The sequence below is a fragment of the Macadamia integrifolia genome, chromosome 6 (genome assembly GCF_013358625.1).
Source record: "Macadamia integrifolia cultivar HAES 741 chromosome 6, SCU_Mint_v3, whole genome shotgun sequence".
Lineage (NCBI taxonomy): Eukaryota > Viridiplantae > Streptophyta > Magnoliopsida > Proteales > Proteaceae > Macadamia > Macadamia integrifolia.
The window spans coordinates 40,111,362-40,122,634 of record NC_056562.1 but is presented as its reverse complement, the minus strand read 5'-3'; positions in this window follow the sequence as shown (position 1 = coordinate 40,122,634).

Below are 11,273 nucleotides of genomic sequence, written 5' to 3'. Positions count from 1 at the left end.
TTTTTTAATATCTTTTTCTTGAAAGTGTAGTGAGTAACTTGAAGTTTAACTAAATAAAATAAAATAAAATAACAACCAAATAAGTGGCAAATCCCTGAAGATATGATATTTTCCAAGTGGATGATATTATCTAGAGTAAGGAGTGAGGACAACAAAATGTAAATCCCAGGAGGTGAAGATCTATACCTTTGTAGCATTTTATCAACTTGATTAGTTGGCGAGCACTACCACTTGATTGTATGACAATCCATTATGGTGAACATGTTAGGTATATTTGGACCATAATCCAGCAAGAGGCGTGACCTTTACATGCTCTTGTTTGGTCTAGAAGATCATATAACAATTGCTTGGAATTTTACGAGGAAAGAAAAATTGCCAAATTCATATGTTTCCACAGTGTTGAAATTTTTGGTACTTTAACTTTCTTTGTGATTTTCACTCCAAAGCCAATCAAACGTATAGGAGGAAGTGCATCCCAAGGTGTAAGCAAATTCCTTGAAGATTAGTTTTATGGTTGTAATGGAAAAGCATTTCTTTCTTCATTGACTTGGCTGAAATCTTGATAATATTTCTCTCTCTAACTCTGTCTCTTATAACGAAATCTTTTATCAGAATTGCTATTTTGCCTATGTATAGATTATTTTATAACCTTTTTATCAATGTAGTGTAGCCCCTCTATTCTAATCATGTGGATCCATATAAATCCCATATAGAATTCCTTATTGGTGTAGCATGTAAATTATTTCTTGCCTTATCTTTGTAGGAAACACTCCACTCTAGTAATTTATAAAGTTTTGTTCACAGCTCATAAACTTCCAAAAGAGAAAGAGTAAGACTTGCTCCAATCGAAAGGCAAAACAGTGATGAGAGAAAGAGATAGAGAGAGAGCATGAAATATGATTTTTTTTTTTTAATATTTTAGGTGAAAAGTTTATTAGTTGTAACTCTAAAAACTTTGAGTCATATAACAATAGCTTTTAGGTGAAAAGTTATTACCTATAAGATTGTGGTAGGTTGACATGGTAAATCTTAGTTGTGAATATCAGACAAAATCCCTTTAAGCACATATAAAATGTCATCGTTCAATTTAGCTCAATGGACCACTCGTATATGAGTTGTGCTTTTGCATTGTGAATGATAGTTATTGATTTTTTTCTTTTTTTACTTCTACCAAAAAGGAAAAAGTCACGATTGCCACATGCAATGACCATTGGTTATATCTCCAAGGAAAATGGATCAAGCTAATGCGACACGAAACATTAAAGAATGCAATGTCTCCATATATCTAGTTCATTGACAATTTTCTTTTTATTTTAGCTATTTATATTTTTAGGAAAATCTTGTTCTAAGTTTCCAACTTGCAAGCATAACTGAAAAATCAGGTTTTCTAACTTGACTTACCTTTCATACAAACTTGGTCACTCTACATAGTCAAATCTAATCAGGGTGAGTCATTTTTTAATATAATAAGTATGTATAAATTAATAAATAAATTAGATAAGGGAATCACATACCATTGAATTTTAAGGTTATACCGTTATACTATTGTAAGCATGTTCAGTAATCTAAGTGAACTATTTTAGTAGTGAATAGTTCGATAACATTTTTTAAAGTGACTATACTTATTGAGATTTTAGTGTTCAGGTAAAAAGACTTAGTCGTATTTGATTGGGATAACTCATGATCGAGTCTTGTTATTTTTTACCTTGATCATGTCCACATGACTCTTGAGTCTTGATTAGATTTTTCAAAATTTTGATTTAACTCGGGTGATTTGACCTAATCAAGATATAGTTTTCTAACCATAGCTGTAAATTGTAACTAATTTTGGTAAATTAAATAAATGCATAAACTATTAGATTATACATGAGAAGGCAAAGAACTCTTTTTCAAAAGTGGGAAAAAGAGACATCAGACATGCTGGCTCCGGAACAGTGTGCCCAACCTTACCTTTCACATAATATAGTTAGCGCATTTTTATCCACTGATAAACCATTGTTTTGTTTCGAATGATGTCAGAGGGAAAAAAAATAATATTTTTTAGGGGAATATAGAAAACGTGAAATAGAAGGAAGATGGAGGGAGGTAACTGCAATTTTGATGTCTTTGACCGCAGATTAATGTTGACCCAAGTCAATCGATGTGCGCCGTCGCATCACCAGTTGACAAGACCGCGTCACCTTCAAAGTTCAGATTTGTAACGTTGATTGTCTTCACAATTACAAAAATACCCTTTAGATGTTAATCCAATTCCTGCAAGTCTGCAATAGATCTATGGTATCCAAAGTTGCGACTTGGGAGTCATTAGCTCACCTTCCTAGAAAGATTTTGATCTTTCAATTTGTCAGACAGGTATCAGTGGGGTCCTGGGATTCGAATCTGACGGCGGTACTGTTGTCGGAAGGACCACGTGTTCCTTGCTTGTTGCAGTCCAAAGGCATGACACAATAGTCAGGGGATAGATTTGGGAGTATCGAGAAGATCTTGGTGTGGGACCCATAGGGACCCTTGTTTTGTTTTGGACGTTTAGACTGGACAGACTTGGACCCCAACTTTGCTTTATGTGGAAGTAAAAGAAGAAGGACCTTGGGGAAGGAAGGAAGGATCGCTTGATCTGTCTTTGTGAAAGAGATTCTGAAACTCAGGACTTTGGGGTTTGGGATGGGCTTTTGCGATCGGGTCGGGCCCATAAAATCCGACAGATTTCTTAAATGGAGCGTGATTTCCTTGAAAATGACTTAGATTTTGACTTGACGTACCAGTATACCATGTTACGTCTTGTGGAGGTAAACTTTTGATATTCAACTCGGGGTGTGACCCGAATTTAATTCCTTTATACGTTTCGCTATTGGCTAATATGTTCTCATGAGAAACAGGAAGAGAATCAAGATGGGACCCACAAGATATCCATCATAACACGAGGCTGCTCTACCCATCCTCGGCCGCGTTGTCTAACCTTCTCCATTGTGTTCCCATTGTCTCGCTTCTATAAGTCACCGTTGAAATGATTTTCGTGGACAGGATTATCTATGAGGACTTTTCACAACCGTTGGATTAATGTGATTTACTTATTTCTCCTTAGTTATACCAATCCGAAGGGTGAGGAACGTGAAGTGACACATGCCAGATCAGTATGCCATGTGATCTTTTAGAAAATCTATTGTGGTGCCGGTGTGACCACTCATGAAGAAAGACCTTTTGATCCTAACAAATAGATTAAAGGGCAAAGAATGTGGCATGGTGCGTGAAATTACCAATCACCCCCAATTAAATAAAAAAATTATATTCATGTTGATGCTTTTGTCCACATTCTTATGGGCTCTCGCATTGGTGCAGGTGCCATGCAACCAAGCAGCAATAATTTACCCTAAACTAAATAAGGGAGGAGGATCTACAACTGTGAGTATAACCTATGTTTCCCAAGAACACAAATGAGAAACCTCGACAGCTATATTAGAAAGAGAAGGATATGGGAGAGAAAGAGAGAGAGAATGTGAGAGGGGATGATGTGTACAATATTTTTCATTGAGAAAAAAAAAAATTTACCTGAGACATCGGGCAGGGTACAGTATCTCCTCCTAACATGAAATGATCTTGTTGTCCTCCAATGTATGATGTTGTTTTGTTGTCTCTCATTAGGGTACTTCTCTATACCACTTCATCATAGAACCATCTCTATTTTTCATTAAATATTGAATGGCTATAAACCTAAAATTTTTCCCATGTAGCATTTAAAAAGGGATTTCTATAAAGCATGCATAATTTTGTTATATGCAGGAGTGATGTGGTAAATCTCACCATTGGATTTAAGGAAGGGTTTAATAAACCATATGTCAAATTTCAATCTCAAATTCAATCATTAATATTCCCATGTATATACATGCGATAGTCTAATAACTTTCTTAGTTGTCCCAAATTTCTCAATTTTTATATTATCATATGGTTAACTCAAGTTAGCTTGAACCTCAGGATCTACTTGTTAACCCCATTTGACCTAGGTGCCCATTAGAACAATCTAATACTTGAATTCGATTTAAGAAAACCAAGTCATTAGTGTAAAATCAAAACAAATAGGTTGACATTTTTTTGTCAAAAGAAGGTGGAGAAATGCCTCCACTGGGCGAATTTATTTAAAAAAATGTGAAGAATGACTTTCTACCCAACATAAGGGTATGATTAACAATAAAATAGGCGGATGCATCCACCACACCTTAGAGATCTTACAAAGAAGAATGAAAGAAATAATATCATTACTAATAAGCCTAATTCCGCATAGCAATAGACCCATTCAAGTAGGAAATAACACTCTTAGAATTAGAAAATATAGCCATATGATCCAAATCCAAAAAATCTTGATTAAGCCCAATATTTGAAAAAAGTTTGCCCACTCCTTTTTTTTCCCTGTAAATTGAGCAAGATTTTTTTTTCATGAAAGGTTTATAGTGAACCCTTTAATAAAAGGGAGAACAAATAGATAATAATATCCCATACACACAATAAATGTACCACATACAAATCCCATCTCTGCCAAGATATAAAAAATAACAAGTTGACTTAATTCACTAATTAATTAGAAGTTCAAAAATAAATAGTAGGTTCATCCAATTTTAAAAAATAAATTGATGTTAAAACAGAGGATATCTATGCTAATCAACTTTGATTTCTCTTTATTGCGAATCTATCTTCCTTTAATCCAAATTGATCAAATAGTCTCGCATTAAATAAATAGACTCACATGTTACATGAATGGAACTATGAACAAGTATTCAATGCATTTGTTTGTTAAATTTAAATTATACCTAAGAGAGCCTAAGTCATTGGACCCTAAAGGTAATATTTTAATACAAAAGTTCATAGAATTAATTGTTTACAATAATAATAGACATTATATACACTTGTGCTTCAAATTCAATTAGGAAGCAATAAAAACGAGTATATATTATTTGCTTGATTGAATGTTTAAATTAATACCTTTTAAAATACCAATATATCCTCAAGTTAAAGGTTATCATTTATAAAACTATTAATTAATAGAACATACTACCCAAAAAAGAGTATAAACTAACAGAGTAAGACAGTATGGCAAGGGTTGCATGGGTATCCCATGGGATTCTCTTCCCATATGCTCCTTCTCTTTAATACTTCCCAAAAATCCTCTTCCGCGGTTCCCTGTTGGCTTAGCGTCGGCCATCAAAATTGTGACACAAACCAATCAAAAAATAAGTCAAATGGGGTGTTGATTTTTTTTGTTGAGGGTAAAAATACGATTCATAAAAATCAGGGTCGATATCCACGCTGAGAGATTGAATGTGAGTTGAGATGATTTTAGACTCATACACCTTATAAGTCATTTTATCTGGTTGATTTTTTCAAATGTTCATGTCAAAGCAATCAATCATCAATCCAAACTCTTGAAGGGCGACCTTGTGAGGGAGTGAAACTGTTTGATAAGGGATAATTTCGCTAAGTTGAGTTTGATAGTCATTCAGCTTCAGAAAAAACGTTTTGTGTTAAAAACATAATTTTTAGTTTCTGTTTCAAAATGTCGTTTAAAAAAAAAAAAAAAAAATAGTGCTTGGTGGACCTATTTCAAAAACAATTGCCCTAATTTTTCATTTTTTTTGTATTTAGAATAAAACTGAAATGATATAATAAGGTTTTGTCGTTCTATCATTTAGCGTTTCTAGCATATTTTTTTTTTTCCTTTTTTCGTTTCAAAATAATCGAAAAACACCAAGTTGACACGAAATGCTTTATTCCATTTTTTTGTTCCATAAAACGAAAAAACGTCAAAAACATTTTTCTGTATTACTACTAAACGCAGCCTAAGTAGAGAGACCTTGGACCTAGAGCAAGTGAAGCCACCTCTTAAAAATGGCTACTTGATCCATAGTAGACCATTTTAGACATTGATTTGAAAGCATAGTGGTTTGTTATGATCGATCATGGTTTAAGATTATAGAATCAGTCATGGGATCGAGTAGGGTAGATACTGATTCGATTCTGATTCTGATTTTGATTCTGATCGGCTTGTATTGGATAGAAATAATCTTGGTTTTAATTATTATTATTATTATTATTAATGTTTTCTTTTTTAACACTCTCTTACCCTTTGTTCGTACTAATCCAACGTTATGATATTGACCAAAGAATCAAGATTTGACCAAATGAAAATCTATTCAATCTCATCAATTCAAGCTAATTCAATCCGGTTCCTCCAACCATGGTTATGACTCATGATTCCATATCAGTCATACTGAGAACTGAGATCAAGGCCATGGCCCACGAGAGAGTGCACAATAGAGTATTCATCAAAATAGCCACATCATCTATCCATATAGTAGGTGCATAGAAAAGATTCCTACAACCTAATTTTATATTTACAAAATCAGTAAATTACGATCCATATGACCCTTTACAATCAGCTACAGTTGTTATTACCTTTTAGGATTCAGAAGGGTTGAAGGTTGGGAAAAGAGAGAGAATGAAATGGAAAATCCATACCACGAGACCAACTAACAGATTACTTTCTTTCCAATAAAGAAAAAGAAAGAAATAAAGTAAACCTTCCAAGATCCTTCCCCGGCCATTGGGATCTCTATTTTGGAAGGATCCCAATCAACAAAGAGAAGATATCAATCACTAATTAAAAATAAACTTCTAATCCTTCCACCTCCAGCCATTAAAAATAAAGAATAACTCCTGATGCTTAAGATGGGTGGCGAATCAACCTTATAAAGATACAAAATCGTAATCTGTGATTGAGGAGTGGGAATCAGCATAAGATCAAGAATGATGGGATTCGTCCATTAATCCAGTTCTACAAATTTGTGAGTCCCGTATTGTATGAACCGGTTTGACCCAGATCTGATCCACCCATCACTCGGACATCAAGGTGGATGTATTCGACCAGCATAGAATCAGTCATAGTTGGAATTAGAAACGATTGATTTGGATTCAAATCGGTTGATTTTACTGAATCGATTTGATTTTTTAAACCACGAGTAAATAGTGGTCAAACCATTTGACTCAAACCAGGTTCGTGGTTGATAGATTTGAAGTTTATCTATATATGGTGGACATATGATAGTGATACGCCCTAGGATTTAGTTATTGGTTTCCGTCTGGATTGGATTGATCATTTTTATTCTTATTTTTTAAAAAAAGTAGATTTTTATTTATGGTTTTACCATTGAAACGATACTAGTAATCTTTTTGAACCAATCAGGTATCAATATTGGTCTCGGCCAATTAATACATATATGATACAGCCCATCTAATACACATACTTAGAATCATGGATATGCCAGCTCTCCTAGTGAGTGTAATTGAAGTAGAACTGAACCGATGTGATTCCAAGATCTTAAATAAGTGATAGAGAATGTTACCTGTCACATGAGCATGGTTCAAGTAAGGGAAATCGGCAATGGAATTAGTGAATAACTGATTCTAATTCAATCAGGAATTTGGTGGGACTTGACTTAAACCTTAAAGTTTCAATATGGATGGATCGGAATCATAATTGTCTCTAGATCTAGTGGAACAGTCTTGAACCCTTATTTGTTGGTTTTTTAGGTGGATCAATCACAAAAAATGCATCTCAAATGAATTCTCAAACAAAATCCTTGCCAACTTATTGTTAAGTCATGGGAGAAGAAAAGTGCACAACCACAGAGTCTGCTCACATAATGAGACATGAATCCACGTTGACACTCCTACACATCCATTGATGTGGTATGCATATTCTTTCCTTCTTTCTCACTTAAGCATCCTAGGAAATCCTCACTCATAGATTATATATGCACTATGTCTAAATACTAAACAATCTAGATCCACGGTGTGAATTTGTTATGAATTCATATTAGTCATATAGAGATTGATCTCATGCCGATACAAAAAGGGTCTTGATGAGGATTGATATAATCTTCCCTCACGTCATAAGTTGATTTATAAAGGTAATGTTCACATCGAATAACCAATCCAAACCATGGACAGGAGAACTAATCCCCACGTCATATGTCTATATGATAGGTGTTTAGGAAAAGTTCCTACAACCTAATAGATGCAAATGACACTTTATAATCAGCTACAGTTGTTATTGCCTTTTAGGATTCAGAAGGGGTGGAGGTTGGGAAAAGAGAAAGAATCAAATAGAAAATCAATCCTGCGAGGCCAAACGACAGATTTCTTTCTTTCTTTCCAATAAAGAAAAAGAGAAAAAGAGAAAAATAAATAAAATACAGCCTTCTATGATCCTTTCCCGGCGATTGGGATCCCTGTTTTGGAAAGTTCTCTCAATCAAACAAAGTGAAGATATTAATCATTAATTAATAACAACTTTCTATTTAAAATAAACAATTCCATCAACTTGTAAAGATATAAAAATCGTATCGGTGGATCAGGAATTGGGAATCAAAGATTAGATTATTAATGATGTGATTTGTTCATAAATTCAGTTCCGTAATTGTATGAACCAGCCCGAACCACGAAAGATTTAGTTGATTCCACCAATTCAAATCAAACTCCTAAAGCCATCCACACCATTGTAGATCTAGTGGAACAATCTCGAACCCTTATTGGTTCAAAGACCCGTCAAATGATTTCTAATGGAAATCGTATTAATGTTTGGTTTTAAGTTCGACTCATCTTATTTTTTTTGGAACCACTTACATGGGGAGTGTTGAAAGTTGAATAATTCATATTCAATATTGGTATGACTCGATCATGCAGTTGTAGGGTCCGTATGAACCTGCGGGACTAGTCAAGCTTGGACATCCGTCATTAGCAAAATAAATAATAAACATTGAAAATCCTATTGAATTATATGGTGGATAAATCGTCAAGAAATGCATCTCAATACATAATCCTTACGGAATCTAATATTAGGTTTTGAAAAAAAGTAATGCACGAGTTGTAGTGTCAATTCCAACATGGACCCTCACATAATGAGATGCGGCTCCACGTTGACACTCTCTTTCTTGTTTTGACCTATGTGGTTTTCATGTTGATGATATTAACTCTGCACAGTTATTGATGTACTGTGCAAATTCCTCCCTAGTTATTAATGTACTGTACAAATTCCTCCCTTCACTAACTTTTCGCCTAAACCCACTCTTAGGGGTGTAAGTTTAGCCTTAACGGCTTGAATAAAGGCCTGGACTAAGATTTTTGAACTTGAAGGTAGGTTAGGGTTGAAAAACACTGACCTAGTTTATTTTGAATATCGAGATATGGGTCATTAATTATTATGGTGAGGTACCCTGAACATTTATTATTGTGTTGTACTTTATAATTTTAATTGTGGATAGATCAATTTATTTTATCTATTGGTATTCTTTACATCCTAATGAACTACCCAAGGGACTTTACTTACGCACACTAGAGGGGAGGGAAGGGGAAGAGAATGCATGTGATAGGAGTCGATCCTTAGACCTTCCACACTCATGGCGCCTGCTCTACAAGTAAAGTCTGCAACCAGTGTGTTATGCACTGGATCCATGATAAGACACAAATGACAAAACTATGGTCAATCGGAATTAGCCCTACCCTAGCAAAAGTCAAGGATGATCGGGCCCAATCAAGGTCAATTAGGGTCAAGTTGAGTTGTCATGAGCCCGATAAAGTTGGGCCTAAGTATAAGTCCGACAAGATTAAGTTGGGCATCAGTTGAGTTTTAGGGGCATAGGATTGGGCTGGGTTTTCAAGAAACTGAGTCAATCAAAACCCCCAGCTCAACAACCCCTAGCCATTATGGTCTAAACTCTAAACGTTAAACTAGCTAAATGAAAACACCCACCCAGGGTATTAAACTGTTTGATTGAGAATTTATCTTCTACCATTAGGGTAAAACGGCCTAATCGCATTATTTGTTTCTTTCTCTGGATCTAAGCTCATTTTACCTTTTACACATGGCACCTTGATATGATAATGCATTACTATAGGTAACTACTAAATCTAGTTAGAGTTAAGGAATTGTCCCATAAACTAATCCGAAAGCTGGGATTACCCACTTAGCCAGTGAGACAAGTTGGCCAGATTTTGGGATGGCCCAAAAAAAGCCCATCTCAAGCTGCGGGAATATCGCAATCCTTGGGCCTAATTTTTTTTTGGAGACAAGTCTGAGAAGATTGAATCGGGGTCAGGATCGGAGTCATCGTATTAGGCTGATACCGATCCAATCCTGATCAACATGGATCGGATAAAAATACTCGTGAATTCAATTCATTTTTTAAATTGTTTTATACTTTGTCTGTAGTCTGTACCGATCCTTCGATATGGTATCAACCAAAAACATATCGATCTAATCCGACAGATTTAGGCTGATCCAATCCGATTCAATTCCTTAAACGATGGTTGGAGATGCCAATCAAGTCACCCCTTAAGCCTTCGCTTTTGCTTACTACATCATCGATGGTTAGGTACAGGAAAGCCCAACAGGAAAGCCCATCTCATATTAAGACTATTACACTAGCACACTATCAACATCCCATATGTACCTCATTCGAGGCATATTTCACTAGCACATCCTAGATAAATTGCAATGTATACTTGATCTCTATTCTTGGTCCAAGGGATGCCAAATGCTAGCCCGCACTGGTAGGCCCATGCGACCCAATCGGTTAAAACTTGATACTTGACTGATCAATTAGTAAATGGCCCGGCCCCTGGTCTAGTCCCATTATGGAAAAGGTCGGTAACGATGTTTGGTTGTATACGGATGGATCTGACTGACTGTTTATAGTCTGATTAACCCGTGTAAGCCCATTTATGTCCCGTTTAAAGCCTTAGAAGCTTGTTCAAAAGATCTAGCTCCTCTCTTGAGCGGTGATCGCCCAAGTCAACTGATAGTTACTTGGGCAATTGACACGTATTCAAGCAGTGATCTAACTATGATTCTACCAACTAGAACAGAGACACCACGCCAAGAGCCTTTGGATCACCCATTGGATATGTATATAGCTATGGGCAAGACCTGAGCGATCATCAGTCAGGATATGAACGAATCATGTTTAAAATGAGTATGGATTCTCTACCCACATAGGTACCTTTCCGCATGGGTAGGTACCAATGAAATGGAATCTCCCTTATTTATAATTAAGAACTTTTCTCATGTTCTTAATTCTTAGGGAAAATTACATCCCCCTCCCCTATAGTTTGCCGAAATTACGCGTGGATCCAAGGGTTTGAGCGAATTACTCCCCCTCCCCTGAAGCTGACGTTGTGAGGATTCTGGTAAGTTCAAAAATATAAAGACCTAAATACCCTTTAATTAA